The sequence below is a fragment of the Mandrillus leucophaeus genome, unplaced genomic scaffold (assembly GCF_000951045.1).
Source record: "Mandrillus leucophaeus isolate KB7577 unplaced genomic scaffold, Mleu.le_1.0 Scaffold117, whole genome shotgun sequence".
Taxonomy (NCBI): Eukaryota; Metazoa; Chordata; class Mammalia; order Primates; family Cercopithecidae; genus Mandrillus; species Mandrillus leucophaeus.
This window is the reverse complement of record NW_012099987.1, coordinates 135714-152550: the sequence shown is the minus strand read 5'-3', so window position 1 is coordinate 152550 and position 16837 is coordinate 135714.

The following is a 16837-nucleotide window of genomic DNA, read 5'->3' as shown; positions in this document are numbered from 1 at the left end:
TAAATATACAATCATGCCATCTGCAAACAGAGACAATTTGACTTCCTCTCTTCCTATTCAAATATGCTTTATTTCTTTCTCTTGCCTGATTGCCATGGCCAAAACTTCCAACACTATGTTGAATAGGAGTGGTGAGAGAGAGCATTCTTTTCTTGTGCCAGTTTTCAAAGGGAATGCTTTCAGTTTTTGCCCATTCAGTATGATAAAGGGAATATCACATTTATCATACATAAATATCTCTTATATTTTTGGGATATGTACTTTGGGATATGTTCCATCAATACTTAGTTTATTGAGAGTTGAAGTGGTGTTGAATTGTATCCAATGCCTTTTCTGCATCTATTGAAATAATCGTATGGTTTTTGTCATTGGTTCTGTTTATGTGATGGATTATGGTTATTGATTTGTGCATGTTGACCCATCCTTGCATTCCAAGGATGAAGCCAACTTGATCATGGTGGATAAGCTTTTTGATGTTCTGCTGGATTCAGTTTGCCAGTAGTTTATTGAGGATTTTTGCATCAATATTCATCAGGAATATTGGACTGAAATTTTTGTGTGTGTCCCTGCCAGGTTTTGGTATTAGGATGATGCCGGTTTTATGAAATGAATTAGGGAGGAGTCCCTCTCTTTCTATTGTTTGGAATAGTTTCAGAAGTAATGGTACCAGCTCCTCTTTGTACCTCTGGTAGAATTTGGCTGTGAATCTGCATGGTCCTGGGCTTTTTTGGTTGGTAGGTTATTAATTACTGCCTCAAATTTAGAACTTGTTATTGGTCTATTCAGGGATTCAACTTCTTACTGATTTAGTCTTCAGACAATATATGTGTACATGAATTTATCCATCTCTTCTAGATTTTCGAGTTTATTTGCATAGAGGTGTTTATAGTATTCTCTGATGGTAGTTTGTATTTCTGTGGGATCAGTGCTGATATCCCCTTTATCATTTTTTATGGTGTCTATTTGATTCTTCTCTCTTTTCTTCTTTATTAGTCTGATTAGTGGTCTATCTATTTTGTTAATGTTTTCAAAAAACTAGGCCCTGGATTCATTGATTTTTTGAAGAGTTTTTTGTGTTTCTATTTCCTTCAGTCCTGCTCTGATCTCAGGTGTTTCTTATCTTCTGCTAGCTTTTGAATTTTTTTGCTCTTGCTTCTTTAGTTCTTTTAATTGTGATGTTAGGGTGTCCATTTTAGATCTTTCTCAGTTTCTCCTGTGGGTATTTAGTGCTATAAATTTCCCTCTAAACACTGCTTTAGCTGTTTCCCAGAGGTTCTGGAACGTATCTTTGTTCTCATTGGTTTCAAATAACTTATGCATTTCTGTCTTAATTTCTTTATTTTCCCAGTAGTCATTCAGGAGCAGATTGTTCAGTTTCCTGTAGTTGTGTGATTTTGAGTGAGCTTATTAATCCTGAGATCCAATTTGATTGTGTGTGATCTGAAGGATGGTTTGTTATTATTTCTGTGTTTTGCATTTGCTGGAGTGTTTTACTTCTGATTATGTAGTCAATTTTAGAATAAGTGCAATGAGGTACTGAGAAGAACGTATATTCTATTGATTTTGGGTGGAGAGTTCTGTAGATGTCTCTTCGGTCTGCTTGGTCCGGAGCTGAGTTCAAGTCCTGAATATCCTTGTTAATTTTCTGTCTCACTGATCTAATATTGACAGTGGGATGTTAAAGTGTCCCACTATTATTGTGTGGGAGTCTAAGTCTCCCTGTTGGTGTCTAAGAACTTGCTAGAACTTGCTTTATGAATCTGGGTGCTCCTGTATTGGGTGCATATATATTTACAATAGCTCCTCTTGTTGCATTGATCCCTTCACCATTATGTAATGCCCTTCTTTGTTTCTTTGTGTCTTTGCTGGCTTAAAGACTGTTTTATCAGAGACTAGGATTTCAACCCCTGCTTTTTTTTTTTCTTTCAATTTGCTTGGTAAATATTCCTCTATCCCTTTATTTTGAGCCTATGTGTGTCTTTGCACATGAGATGGGACTCCTGAATACAGCACACTGATGGGTCTTTACTATCTGATTTGCCAGTCTTGTCTTTTAATTGGGGAATTTAATACATTTGCATTTAAGGTTAATATTGTTATGCATGAATTTGATCCTGTCATTATGTTGCTTGCTGGTCATTTTGCCCATTAGTTGATGCAGTATCTTCATAGTGTCGATGGTCTTTACAATTTTGTATGTTTTTGCAGTGGCTGGTACCAGTTGTTCCTATCCATATTTAGTGCTTCCTTCTGGAGGTCTTGTAAGGCAGTCCTGGTGGTGCCAAAATCTCTCAGCATTTGCTTGTCTGTAAAGGACTTTATTTCTCCTTTGCTTATGAATCTCAGTTTGGCTGGATATGGGTTGAAAATTCTTTTCTTTAAGAATGTTGAATATTGGCCCCCTCTCTCTTCTGACTTGTAGGATTTCTGTAGAGAGATCTGCTGTTAGTCTGAATGGCTTCCTTTTTGGGTAAACTGACCTTTCTCTCTGGTTACTCTTAACATTTTTTCTTTCATTTCAACCTTGGTGAATCTGATGATTATGTGTCTTGGGATTTCTCTTCTCCAGGAGTACTTTTGTCGTGTTCAGTGTATTTCCTGAATTTGAATGTTAGCCTGTCTTGCTGGGCTGGGGACATTCTCCTGGATATTCTAAAGGGTATTTTCCTACTTGGCTTCATTCTCCTCATCACTTTCAGGTACACCAAACAAATGTAGTTTTGGTTTTTTCACATAGTCCTATATTTCTTGGAGCCTTTGTTCATTTTTTTCCATTATTTTTTCTCTAATCTTGTCTTCATGTATATTTTATTAAATTGATCTTCAATCTCTGATATCCTTTCTTCCACTTGATCGTTTCAGGTATTGATACTTGTGTTTGCTTCATGAAGTTCTCGTGCTGTGTTTTTCAGATGCATCAGGTCATTTGTGTTCTTCTCTAAACTGATTATTCTAGTTAGCAATTCCTCTAACCTTTTTTCATGGTTCTTAGCTTTGTTGCATTGGGTTAGAACATGCTCCTTTAGCTCAGAGGAGTTTGTTATTACCCACCTTCTGGAGGTTACTTCTGTCAATTCATCAAACACATTCTCCATCCAGTTTTGTTCCCTTGCTTGTAAGGAATTGTGATCCTTTGGAGGAGAAGAGGCATTCTGGTTTTTGGAATTTTCAGCCTTTCTGAGGGTGTTTTTCTGCATCTTCATGGATTTATTTACCTTTGGTGTATGAACCCACCTACAGATGGGGTTCTGAGTGGATGTCCTTTTTGTTGATGAGTGCTATTCCTTTCTGTTTGTTAGTCTGTCAGCAGACTTTTCAGTGGAAAATTTTTAGACCTGGAGAGAGTGGTGTGACACATTTAAAGTGCTGAAGGATAAAAACTTTTACCCTAGCATACTATATCCACTTAATTCCTCCAACATGCAGAAAGAAATACTTTCTCAGAGAAACCAAAGCTAAGGGATTTGATTGACACCAGACTTGTCCTGCAAGAAATGCTCCAGAGAGTACTTCAATCAGAAAGAAAAGGATGTGGATGAGCAATAAGTAATCACCTGGTGATACAAAACTCACTGACAATAATAAGCATACAGAAAACCACAGAATATTATAACACTGTAACTTTTGTGTGTAAACTACTCTTATTCTAAATGGAAAGATTAAATGGTAAAATGAGCAAACACAGTAATTACAAAAACTTTTAAATACAGACTATACAAAAAGATATAAATAGAAACAACAAAAGTGAAGGAACAAAGTTAAGGCAAATAATTATTATTTCTTGTTGTCTCTTTGGATGTTTATTCAAACAAAGTTAAATTCTTATCACATTAAAAGAATAGGTTATACTATAGTATTTGGAATCCTCATGGTAACCTCAAACCAAAAAACATGCAACAGATACACAAAAAATAAAAATGAAGAAACTAAATCATATCACCAGAGAAAATCACTAAACGGAAAATAGGAAGGGAGAACAAAAGAAAGAGAAGACCGCAAAACAACAAGTTAAAAACAAAATGCCATGAGTAAGTCTTCACTTATCAATAATAACACTGAATGTAAATGAACTAAACTCTCCAATCAAAAGATACAGAGTGGCTGAATGGATGGAAAAACAAGACCCATTGATCTGTTGCCTTGAAGAAATACATGTTGCTTATAAAGACTCATATAGAATGATAATAAAGGGATGAAAACAGATAATTCATCCCAATGGCAATCAAACAAAAGCACGAGTAGCTACACTTACATCAGACAACGTCGGTTTCAAGACAAAACCTGTAAGAAGAGGCAAAGAAAGTCACTATATAATACCTCAACCACACAAAGACACCTAAAAAAAAAAGAAAACTACACGCCAATATCTCTGATGAATATTGATGGAAAATCCTCAAAAAAGTATTAGTAAATTTAACTCAAAAATACTATTGAAGGATTATTCATCATGTCCAGGGACCCATGCAACTATTATGGCCCACAAAATTAACCAAATTTCCCTGTTAATTTTGTCTTTAACAGTAGCCATTTTATATCATTCTCACAGTTAATTACTTAATTCAAATATATTTTTCTAAAAGGTCTTTACAAACAAGTGAAATCCTGGAGCATTGTGTCTTCAAAGAGGTACACAAAAAACTTTAAAAGGATTCTGACAAATGATTTTAAGTACAAGTTTTTAGTAACTTTAATATTCACATCATTTAGACTAGACAAAAATCCCCAAAACTTTAATAAGGAGATTGTCTCATTTATAAAAATTCTAACCTAAACAAAAATAATAATAACCAAATAGCAAAGAATACTCTGTCAAATTTGCAGACTAAATTACCCAATGCTAAAATTATTAAGGTACATAATTTAAATAAACTCCATGGTCTGAGTTCAATTGCCTATAGTAACCCTTTTAATAAACAGTATTGCACACCTAAATTCAAAACACAAAATTTGTATTTAAAAAGATGGAGAATGTGATACATATACACCATGGAACACTATGAAGCCGTAAAAAAGAATGAGTTCGTGTCCTTTGCAGGGACATGGATGAAGCTGGAAACTATCATTCTCAGCAAACTAACACAAGGACAGAAAACCAAACACGGCATGTTCTCATTCATAAGTAGGAGTTAAACAATGAGAATATATAGGCACAGGGAAGGGAATATCACACTTTGGGGCCTTTGGAGCTGTGGAGGGTAGGGGAGGGACAGCATTAGGAGAAATACCTAATGTACATGACAGGTTGATGGGTGCAGCAAACCACAATGGCACATGTATACCTATGTAACAAACCTGCACATTCTGTATGTGTATCCCAGAAGTTAAAGTATAATAAAAAGAAACAAATAAAAAGATGAAAATCCAGTGTTAAGCATAGATACATAGAGAGCTTAGAGGGCTTTCTTGTCCTTCTTTTTTTGTTATTATTATACTTTATGTTCTAGGGTACATGTGCGCAATGTGCAGGTTTGTTACATATGTATACATGTGCCATGTTGGTGTGCCACACCCATTAACTGGTCATTTACATTAGGTGTATCTCCTAATGCTATCCTTCCCCCTCCCCCCACCCCACAACAGTCCCTGGTATGTGATGTTCCCCTTCCTGTGTCCAAGTGTTCTCATTGTTCAATTCCCAAATATGAGTAAGAACATGCGGTGTTTGGTTTTCTGTTCTTGTGATAGCTTGCTGAGAATGATGGTTTCCAGCTGCATCCATGTCCCTACAAAGGACAAGAACTCATCCTTTTTTTATGACTGCATAGTATTCCATGGTGTATATGTGTCACATTTTCTTAATCCAGTCTGTCATTGACGGACATTTGGGTTGGTTACAAGTCTTTGCTATTGTGAATAGTGCCATAATAAACATACGTGTGCATGTGTCTTCATAGTAGCATGATTTATAATCCTTTGGCTATATACCCAGTAATGGGATGGCTGGGTCATATGGTATTTCTAGTTCTAGATCCTTGAGGAATCGCCACACTGTCTTCCACAATGGTTGAACTAGTTTACAGTCCCACCAATAGTGTAAAAGCATTCCTGTTTCTCCACATCCTCTCCAGCATCTGTTGTCTTCTGACTTCCTAGGTATTTTATTCTCTTTGAAGCAATTGTGAATGGGAGTTCACTGAGACCCATCTCACGTGCAGAGACACATAGGCTCAAAATAAAGGGATGGAGGAAGATCTACCAAGCAAATGAAAAAAAAAAAAAGCAGGGGTTGCAATCCTAGTCTCTGATAAAACAGACTTTAAACTAACAAAGATCAAAAGAGACAAAGAAGGCCATTACATAATGGTAAAGGGATCAATGCAACAAGAAGAGCTAACTATCCTAAATATATATGCACCCAATACAGGAGCACCCAGATTCATAAAGCAAGTCCTTAGAGACTTACAAAGAGACTTAGACTCCCATACAATAATAATGGGAGACTTTAAGACCCCACTGTCAACATTAGACAGATAAACGAGACAGAAAGTTAACAAGGATATCCAGGAATTGAAATCAACTCTGCACCAGGTGAACCTAATAGACATCTACAGAACTTTCCACCCCAAATCAACAGAATATACATTCTTCTCAGCACCACATCATACTTATTCCAAAATTGACCACATAGTTGGAAGTAAAGCACTCCTCAGCAAATGTCAAAGAACCGAAATTATAACAAACTGTCTCTCAGACCACAGTGCAATCAAACTAGAACTCAGGATTAAGAAACTCAATCAAAACCTCTCAACTACATTGAAACTGAACAACCCACTTCTGAATGACTACTGGGTACATAACGAAATGAAGGTGGAAATAAAGATGTTCTTTGAAACCAATGAGAACAAAGATACAACATACCTTCTGGTCCTTCTTGAGTCCTTAAAACTTCCATTATTATACTATTTAAAAAACTGCACTTTGTTACTCATGATAAAAAAACAAATAATCTAAGTGTGTACATATATGTATATATACACACACACACATACACATATATAATATACATATACACACATATGTATATATTTGTGTAGTTACTGTTCTAAATTACTAAAATAATTAATGACTAATTTAGTTGGTCAAATCCACAATCTTCAAAAGACAACTAAAACTTCACATACATTTCTACTACCCTAATGGGCCATTTTGATATTTTTAGAGCTATTTCATTCAATTATTATTTTCAATGCATGTTTTCTAGCTACTTAAAAATTTCCCCATACAAAAAGATTAATACTATAGCAGTAACTAAAAGGTTGCTAAAAACACATTTCCCTCATAGGACATTTTGAACAATATCTTTCAATAAAAGTTATAAAATATTACAAATACAATAATATTAGATAAGGTTGACTAAATCAATTAGATTGCATTAGTAAAACTAACACAGAATAATGGCAATTAGATCTACTTCCAACAAAAAACAAGTTAACCCTTTGTAAAATAGTCACTAAAAGGCCTTTGCCCCTAATAATAAATCCTCCTATATCATTCATACTTGCACTCTAATATCACTAAGTTTTATGAGACTCTAATACACTATACCAAAATATATTTTCCCTGGTAAAAAATCTTTTCACAATTTACTAACTAAATATGATCAAACCTATCACAATCTAAAACCTAAAATTTGGGTCTTCTAAAACAGCATCAAACAAAGACCTTTTCCGACCAGACTACAACAAAACGTTGAGATCTCAAACCTTAGGTTTGTAATCTCACAACTCAAAATGGTCATCCAGACTCTTAAAACTATATACTTATTACAAATCTAAAGGTAAATGTTTTTCAGATAACATCCTAGATGTAGACAGTGATCCCAAAATAACACATCAAGATTTCTCTAACATCACAGAGACTCTTACTTCTTTTTTCTTACTTATGTGTCTATAAAAATTAAAACTAAAATAGAGGATCTTATGTGCACTCATAAGATATACTTTCATGCATAAAACATTTCACAATCAACCTTATACACAATAAACTTATGGCTTAATAAATAAAAATAAAAGAGCCATTATGGGCAAAAACATTGAATACTACCTTTGTTATTCCATAATCAGTCAAAAAAACAAAACACTGGACCACTCCTCTTAACCAATAACACTGTTTTAAAAAATTGACAAAATTGTAGGCCCTGTGGCTCACACCTGTAATCTCAACACTTTGGGATGCCGAGGCAGGTGGATCAGGAAGTCAGGAGATGGAGACCATCCTGGCCAACATGGTGAAACCCCATCTTTACTAAAAATACAAAAAGTAGCTGGGTGTGGTGGTACACGCCTGTAATCCCCACTACTCAGGAGGCTGAGGCAGGAGAATCGCTTGAACCCAGGAGGCGGAGGTTTCAGTGAGCCAAGATCACGCCACTGCACTCCAGCCTGGCAACAATGCAAGACTCCATCTCAAAAAAAAAAAATTGACAAAATGCATTCACTACTCTAGATAGATATCATTTGTTAGATCCCTTTTCCATAGTTACTTGAAATATATAAAACAATAATTAAAAATGTATCCCTCATAATAGGCTCTTTAACAAATTATACCACAAAGGCTATGATGACATAACGGACTTCTTTAAATTCCCTTACTAGAGTCATACAAAATAACAAAATGACTCTAAATTACTGAAGTGACTGAACACAAAAACTATCCAATTATTAACACTTCTTGATTCACATAAATATGACAAATATTATAAAAATTCAATGATAAAACTAGGACTAGTTAAAAATAGACTCTTTAGCTAACTCATTCTTTAATCTATTTTGTTTTAATTAGTTTGGTTCATAAAAATCTTGACCAAAAAAAGACTTCAAACTATTAAAATTATTCTCCTAATAGTCATAATGATAGTCTTCTTGATATACTGTATTCTCTCAGAAGCTTTAAAATTTACATACAGCCATTCATAAAACGTCAAATAATCTCCCACTAAAACACAAAAACTTAAATATAATATAGCCATAAAATCACTAAAACTCGTACTAAGACAAAAAGCAAAATAATAATGAAACATCAAAGTTCTAAATTTATGTCATTCTCTCATCTAAATCAAAACCAAACCCAAAATAGTTTTTAAACAAAATTATGGGGCCAATTTTTCTGGTGCTTATTTATTTAATTAGTTAGTTTTCTTTCTACTTTTAATTTTATTTTCAGGATGTACATGGGCAATTTTGTAACATGAGTAAATTGTGTGTGTAACATGAGTAACATCAGTAAACTGAGGCTTAATGTGCAAATGATGCTATCAACCAGGTAGTGAGTATAGTACCCATTAAGAAGCCTTCCAATCCATGTGCCCTTTCCACTCTCAAGCAATCCCCAGTATCTGTTGTTTCTGTCTTTGTGCCCATGTGTAATCAATATGTAGCTCCCACTTAAAAGCAAGAAATACAGTATTTGGTTTTCTGTTCCTGCATTAGTTCACTTAGGATAATGGCCTCTAGCTGCATTCATGTTGCTGCAAAGATATGATTTCTTTTCTTTTTTATGGATGTGCAGCATTCTATTATGCATTTGTATTACATTTTCTTTATGCAGTCCATCATTGATGGGCATCTTGGTTGATTACATGTCTTTGCTATTGTGAATAGTGCTGCAATGAACATACATGTGTGTTTTTGGTAGAATAATTTATTTTCCTTTGGGTATATACTCATTAATTGAATTGCTGAGTTAAATGGCATTTCTATTTTAAGTTCATTGAGTAATTTCCACACTGATTTCTACAGTGGCTGAACTAGTTTATATTCCCATGAACAGTGTATAAATGTTTCCTTTTGTCCACATCTTCACCAGCATATCTTGATTTTGACTTCTTAATAGTAGCCATTTTGACAAGTGTGAGATGGTGTTATTGCAAGTAATGATGAGAATTTTTTCATATATTGATTGGCTGCATCTATGTCTTCTCTTGATAAGTATCTGTTCATGTCCTTTGCCCTTTTTAAATGAGGTTATTTGTTTTCTGTTTGTTGAATTTTTTAAGTACCTTATAGATTTTGGATAATAGAACATTTCTGCATGCATATTTTTGACTATATTTTTCTATGAATTGTCTGTTTACTTTTGATAGTTTCTTTTTCCGTGCATAAGCTCCTTAATTGCTTTCCATTGTTAATTTTGTTTATTGTTGCAATTGCTTTTGGAGACTCAGTCAAAAATTATTTGCTAAGGTCAAAGTCCAGAATGGTATTTTCTAGGTTTTCTTCTAGGGTGTTTTTGTTTTAGGTTTTATGTGTAAGTATTTAATCCATCTTGAGCTAATTTTTGTGTACGGTGAAAGGAAGGGAGACAGTTTCAATCTTCTGCATATGGCTAGCCAGTTATCCCAGCACACTGTATTCAATAGGGAGTTCTTTTCTGACTGTTATTGTTGACTTTGTTGAAGATGCAAAACTCACTGGTATTGTAAGTACACAGAAAATCACAGGATATTATAACAGTGTAACTGTGGTGTGTAAAACTACTGTTTTCCTAAGTAGAAAGACTAAATGATAAACCAATCAAAAATAATGACTATGAAAACTTTTCAAGACACATAGAACACAATATGATACAAATAGCAACAACAATAAGTTTAAAAATGGAGAAAAGCATTTCAGACATAGTTTGTATTGAGTTTTGCTTGCTTGTTCATTGTTCATAACACTGTTTATGTAAACAGTGTTGTTATCAGCTTAAAATAAAGGGTTATAAGATAGTATTTCCAAGCTTCATAATAACCTCAAACCAAAAAACATGCAACAGAAATGTAAATCATGAAAAGCAAGAAACTAAATCATATCACCAGAGAAATTCACCCTCATTAAAAGGATGATAGAAAGGAAAAAAGAAAGGAAGAGAAAACCACAAAACAATCAGAAAACAAATAACAAAATGGCAGAAGTATATCTTTACTTATCAAAAATAAAACCAAATGTAAATGGACTAGACTCTGTAGTTAAAAGATATAAATTGGCTGAATGGGTGATAGAACAAGATTCATTGATCTGTTGTGTACCATAAACACACTTCACCCTATAAAGATATTGAAAATATCAGATCTGGTTACTTCAGATAGGCTAAAAGTAAAGGAATGCAAAAAGATATTCCATGCCATTGGAACACAAAAAGGAGCAGAAGTAGCTCTATTTATATCTGACAAAATATATTTTAAGATAAAAGCTGTAAGAAGAAACAGAGACACTATATAATGATAAAGTGGAAAGTTCAAAAACAGGATATATCAATTTTAAATATATATGCTTCAAAGAGTGCATCACCTAGATATACAAAGCGAATATGATTAAACCTAATGAGAGCGATAAGCTTTAGTACAGTAATTCCTGGAGACTTCAATACCCTGCTTTAAGTATTAGACAGATCTTCCAGATAGAAAATCAACAAAGAAACATCAGACTTAATCTGCACTGTAGACAAAATGGATCTAATAGATACTTACAGATTTGATCCAATGACTCCAGGAAACACATTCCTTTCCTTGACACATGGATTATTCTCAAGGATAGACCATATGTTAGGTCACAGGACAAGTTGTAAAACATTCAAAAAATTCAAATAATATACAGCATCTTCTCTGGCCACAGTGAAATAAAACTGGAAAGCAATAAAAAGAGGAATTTTGGAAACTACACAAATACATGTAAATTAAACAATGTCCTACTGAATGACCACTGGGTCAATGAAGAACCCACCACTGGGTCCATATTCCCCCAAAAGGAAATCAGTATATTGGAGTGATAGCTGCACTTCCATGTTTCTCACAGCACTGTTCGCAAGAGATAAGATTTTGAAACAATCCAAGTGTCCATCAACAGATGAACGAATAAAGAAAATGTGGTATTAATACATACACACCATGGAGTACTATTGAGCCATAAAAAAGAATGAGATCCTGTCATTTGAAACAACATAGATGAAACTGGAGATCATTATGTTAAGCAAAATAAGCCAGAGACAGAAGACAAATATGGCAAGTTCTCACTTATTTGTGGGTTCTAAATATCAAAGCAATTAAACTCAGTGACGTAGAGAGGAAATGGATGGTTACCAGAGGCTGGGAGGTGTAGTGGGAAGGTGGGGTGGGTCTGGTGCAGTTAATGGGTTCCACGAAATAGTTAGAAGAAGTAAGGCCTACTAGTGGACAGCAGAACAGGGTGAATATAGTCATTAATAATTTAATTATACATTTAAAAATAATTAAAAGAGTATAACTGGATTGTAACACAAAGGATAAATGCTTGATGAAATGGAGAGCCCATTCTTCATGTTGTGATTATTACACATTGTATGCCTGTATCAAAACATCTCATGTTGCCCATAAATAAATACACCTACTATATACCCACATAAATAAAATAAAATAAAGTAAATATAATCCAAAATAAAGAGGTGACTTCTACTTTAAACATTCCAAAAAATAACCTAAAGTCTTATTCCTACATTAGAAGAGAATAGAGAATCCATAAATAAAGCCACATATCCATGGCCAGCAGATCTTGGACAAAGTTGTCAAAGATATACACTGTAGGAAGGACATCCTATTTAATAAATGGTACTGGGAAAGCTGGCTTGCTATTTGCAGATGAATGAAATTGGACCCCTGTCTTTCACTGTATATAAAAATTAATTAAAGATGGATTAAATACTTAAATGTAAGACCTGAAACCATAAAAATCCTAAAAGAAAACCTAAGAAAACCTCTCTGACATTGGCCTAGGCAAAGAATTCATGACTAAGACCTCAAAAGCAAATGCAACAATAGTTCAAGACAAATGGAATTTTGTCCAATTTTTAATGGGGCTATTTGTTTTGTCTTTTGAGTTGGGTTCCTTGTAGACTTTGGATATTAGCTTTTTTTTTTTGGATTCACAATTTGCAAATACTTTATCCCATTCTGTAGGCTGTCTGTTAACTCTTGATTATTTATTTGCTGCGGAGAAGCTTTTTTGTTTGTCCCACTTTTCTTAAGCATTGTTTTGCAAAAATAAGAATCTAGATGTCGACCTTACACTGTTTACAAAAGTTAACTGAAATTTGTTTATAGAGATAATGTAACACACAAACTATAAAATTCCGAGAAGATGACATAAGAGAAAATCTAGATGACCTTGGTCTCACAATGGTTTTATAAATACAACAAATGCACAATACATGAAAGAAAAAACAATTATCTGGACTTCATTAAAATTAAAAACTTCTACTCTATGAAAGACACTTTTACGGGAATGAGAAGTTAAGTTCAATGAGAATAAATAATTCTAAAAAATATATCTTGTAAAATATTATTATCCAAAATATTCAAAGATGTTTTAAAGCTCAACAATAAGAAATTGGTGATTTCTTACAAAACAAAAATATGCTTACCGTATGATCCAGCTGGTGTGCTTTTGACATTTGCTAAATGAGTTGAAAAATTATGTCCACAAAAAACTTGCACATGGACATTCACGGGACCTTTATTCATTGTTGCCAAAATTGGAAGCAACCAAGATGTTCAATAGATGAATAGACAAACAAATGTGGTACATCAGTATAAGGAAATACTATTTTATTATTATTTAGTAGTAAAAAGAAATAAGCTTTTGAGGTATGACAAGATATGGAGAAATCTTATGCATATTAGTAAATGAATGATACCAACCTGAAAAGGCTACATGCTGTTATTCCAACTATATAATAATCTAGTAAAGGCAAAACTATGGCAACACTAAAATGTTCACTTGTTACCAAAGACTAGCAGGGAAAGGCCTAAAGAATAGGCAGAGGCCGGGCGGGGTGGCTCACTCCTGTAATCCCAGCACTTTGGGAGGCTGAGGCGGGTGGATCACGAGGTCAGGAGATCGAGACCATCCTGGCGAACACGGTGAAACCCCGTCTCTACTAAAAATAACAAAAAATTAGTCAAGCGTGGTGGCGGGCACCTGTAGTCCCAGCTACTTGGGAGGCTGAGGCAGGAGAACGGCGTGAACCCGGGAGGCAGAGCTTGCAGTGAGCCGAGATCACGCCGCTGCACTCCAGCCTGGGCGACAGAAGGAGACTCCGTCTCAAAAAAAAAAAAAAAAAAAAAAAAAAAAATAGGCAGAGCACTGAGATTTTTAGGCAGTGAAACGATTCTGTATGATGCTATGGTGGTGGATATATGGCATTATACACTAGTCAAAAATATATAGAATGTACAACACAAAGAGTGAATCCTTTGTAAACTATGAACTTTGGTTGATGATTATATCTGATTGCTGATTTATTAACCATAATTAATTAACCTCAATAATAAGGTTGTTGATTGTGGGAGACTATGTGTTGGTGCTGGGAAGGAGTTAGTGGGAACTGTATACTTTCCACTTAGTGTTGCTGGAAACTTAAAGCCGCTGTAAAAATTAACTATATTAATTTCTTTAAAAACCCTCGAATTCACCACTCCAGCAAAGCTGAGATTAGCATCATTCGGTGACTGTAGATGGCTTAATATCGATACCCTATTGATCATTTGGACTGAGGTGGGGATTCTGTAGGATGAGATGTGAGACATCACTGAAGCAGCAAGGAGGGAAACTTGGATTCTAATGAAAAATCTTGTATTGATGCATTAATGACACTCTAAATCACTGAGTCACCAAGTGCTAATTTCTAAACAAAACACACACACACACACACACACACACAAAATTTAGATTAGTTGGTCTCAGAGACCCCTTTTGTCTCTAAATTGTCTATATTTCTTTCATTCTATTAAAGAAACTGTCAAGGCAGGAGCCTTACCTTAGCCGAAGAAAGGAGGAGCACAGCAAGGACAACTATCTCTTGAGGAATAAATTTATTGCTCTAAGCTAGTTTGGTTCTTTTAGAGTTTATAGCTACATGAGTCAGGCAGTAAATTACTGCTTCTCTTCGCCCTGGATAAAGGGCTCATGAGAACCTGGACTCATGATTTAAAGGTAATAAAACCAAACTCTTCTGACCCACATTTTACTCAACTGGTGCTGGAATTATTAACTAAATTAATGTTTGTTTTGAAAGTCACTAATTAGATCAGTCCTGAAATACTGAATTTCAGTAGTTCTTGGTGATATAGTTGAAATGAATTTTTAGGATAGAGAGAAGGCAGCAAGATGCAGCAGTTGTTGGTTCCAGCTCCAGCTTGTCCACATGTATTCTTTGTGTCCTTGGCCAAAGTACTGAATCTCCATGGCCCAGTTTCTCCTCTCTAAAGTGGGAATAATTGAAAGAATAGAAATATATGTGATCAGCGTGAAAATTCTCTGTAAATTTTTCATTATCTCTGTAAACATAATCAATAAAATGCTGTATATGTGGGTCTTAAATTTTTATTAATTAAAAAGCTGGAAATTACTGCACTAGTCAATGTAAAATCAGTATTATGATATCTTTTCAGAACATGGCTTTGCACACACACTTTGTCATTGGTGATCTAGTAACATGTATAAATCTAGTTGTATTTAGATATTCATGACCACTGAATATCAGTTTCCATTCAAGTCTGCACATAGTGATAGTTTTGTGCTCTGGGTCCATTCAATGGTTTTTCTACCTCCCATCATCTATTGAATCCACAGCTGTTGTTCTGTGTATCACTTTCTCTTCCTTGCTGTGCATTATTGCATCCTATTATTTTTTACAATGACAGACCAAAAACAACAGAAGCAGCCATGTCTGGAGGTGACTGAGAGGTGGAGAAGCCACAGATTCTCAAGTTCTCTCCAATAAATTATCTGAAATTGACCTTTTCCTCAATAATGCTGACAACTTTCACTATATGGTGATGCAGAGGAGAGGACTCTAATTTTTATTCCTTCTTTTGAGCATCTCTGGTCCTCTTATTCTTCTAGACAAATGAGCCTCTATTTAATGTGAAGCCTGTTGCTTTCTGAAGAGAGTCAATGTGGTGTATCTTTAGAGTAACTAATATCTAGGGGTTTGTTTTGTTTTTCTAAAATTGTTCTTGAGCCAGCTCTGGTGTAAGTGATAATGCACCCCAATGGGCATTAGAAGATCTCTGCTCATATGCCAGTTTTACCACCTATCAGCTGTGTGGCACTGACAGGTGTCCTGTCCTCCCAGAGTTTCTCTTTCCTCATTTGAAAAATTAAAAAATGATAATCTTTGTCTTGCAGTGTTTAACTTAATGATGAAAGGCATGTAAATTTATTAGTTAATAATTTGATTTATTAGCTAATTATTAGCTAATAATTTGGTCATTAAAGATGTATGAGTAATTTTTGCTATTTCATGTCTAAAGCAATGTATTTTTTCTTTTTTTTCTTTTTTTTCTTGTTTTTGTTTTTCTTTATTATTATTATACTTTAAGTTCTAGGGTATGTGTGCATAATGTGCAAGTTTGTTACATATGTATACTTGTGCCATGTTGGTGTGCTGCACCCATCAACTCGTCAGCACCCATCAACTCGTCATTTACATCAGGTATAACTCTCAGTGCAATCCCTCCCCCCTCCCCCCTCCCCATGATAGGCCCCGGTGTGTGATGTTCCCCTTCCCGAGTCCAAGTGATCTCATTGTTCAGTTCCCACCTATGAGTGAGAACATGGGGTGTTTGGTTTTCTGTTCTTGCGATAGTTTGCTGAGAATGATGGTTTCCAGCTACATCCATGTCCCTACAAAGGACACAAACTCATCCTTTTTTATGGCTGCATAGTATTCCATGGTGTATATGTGCCACATTTTCTTAATCCAGTCTGTCACTGATGGACATTTGGGTTGATTCCACGTCTTTGCTATTGTGAATAGTGCCACAATAAACATAACGTGTGCATGTATCTTTATAGTAGCATGATTTATAATCCTTTGAGTA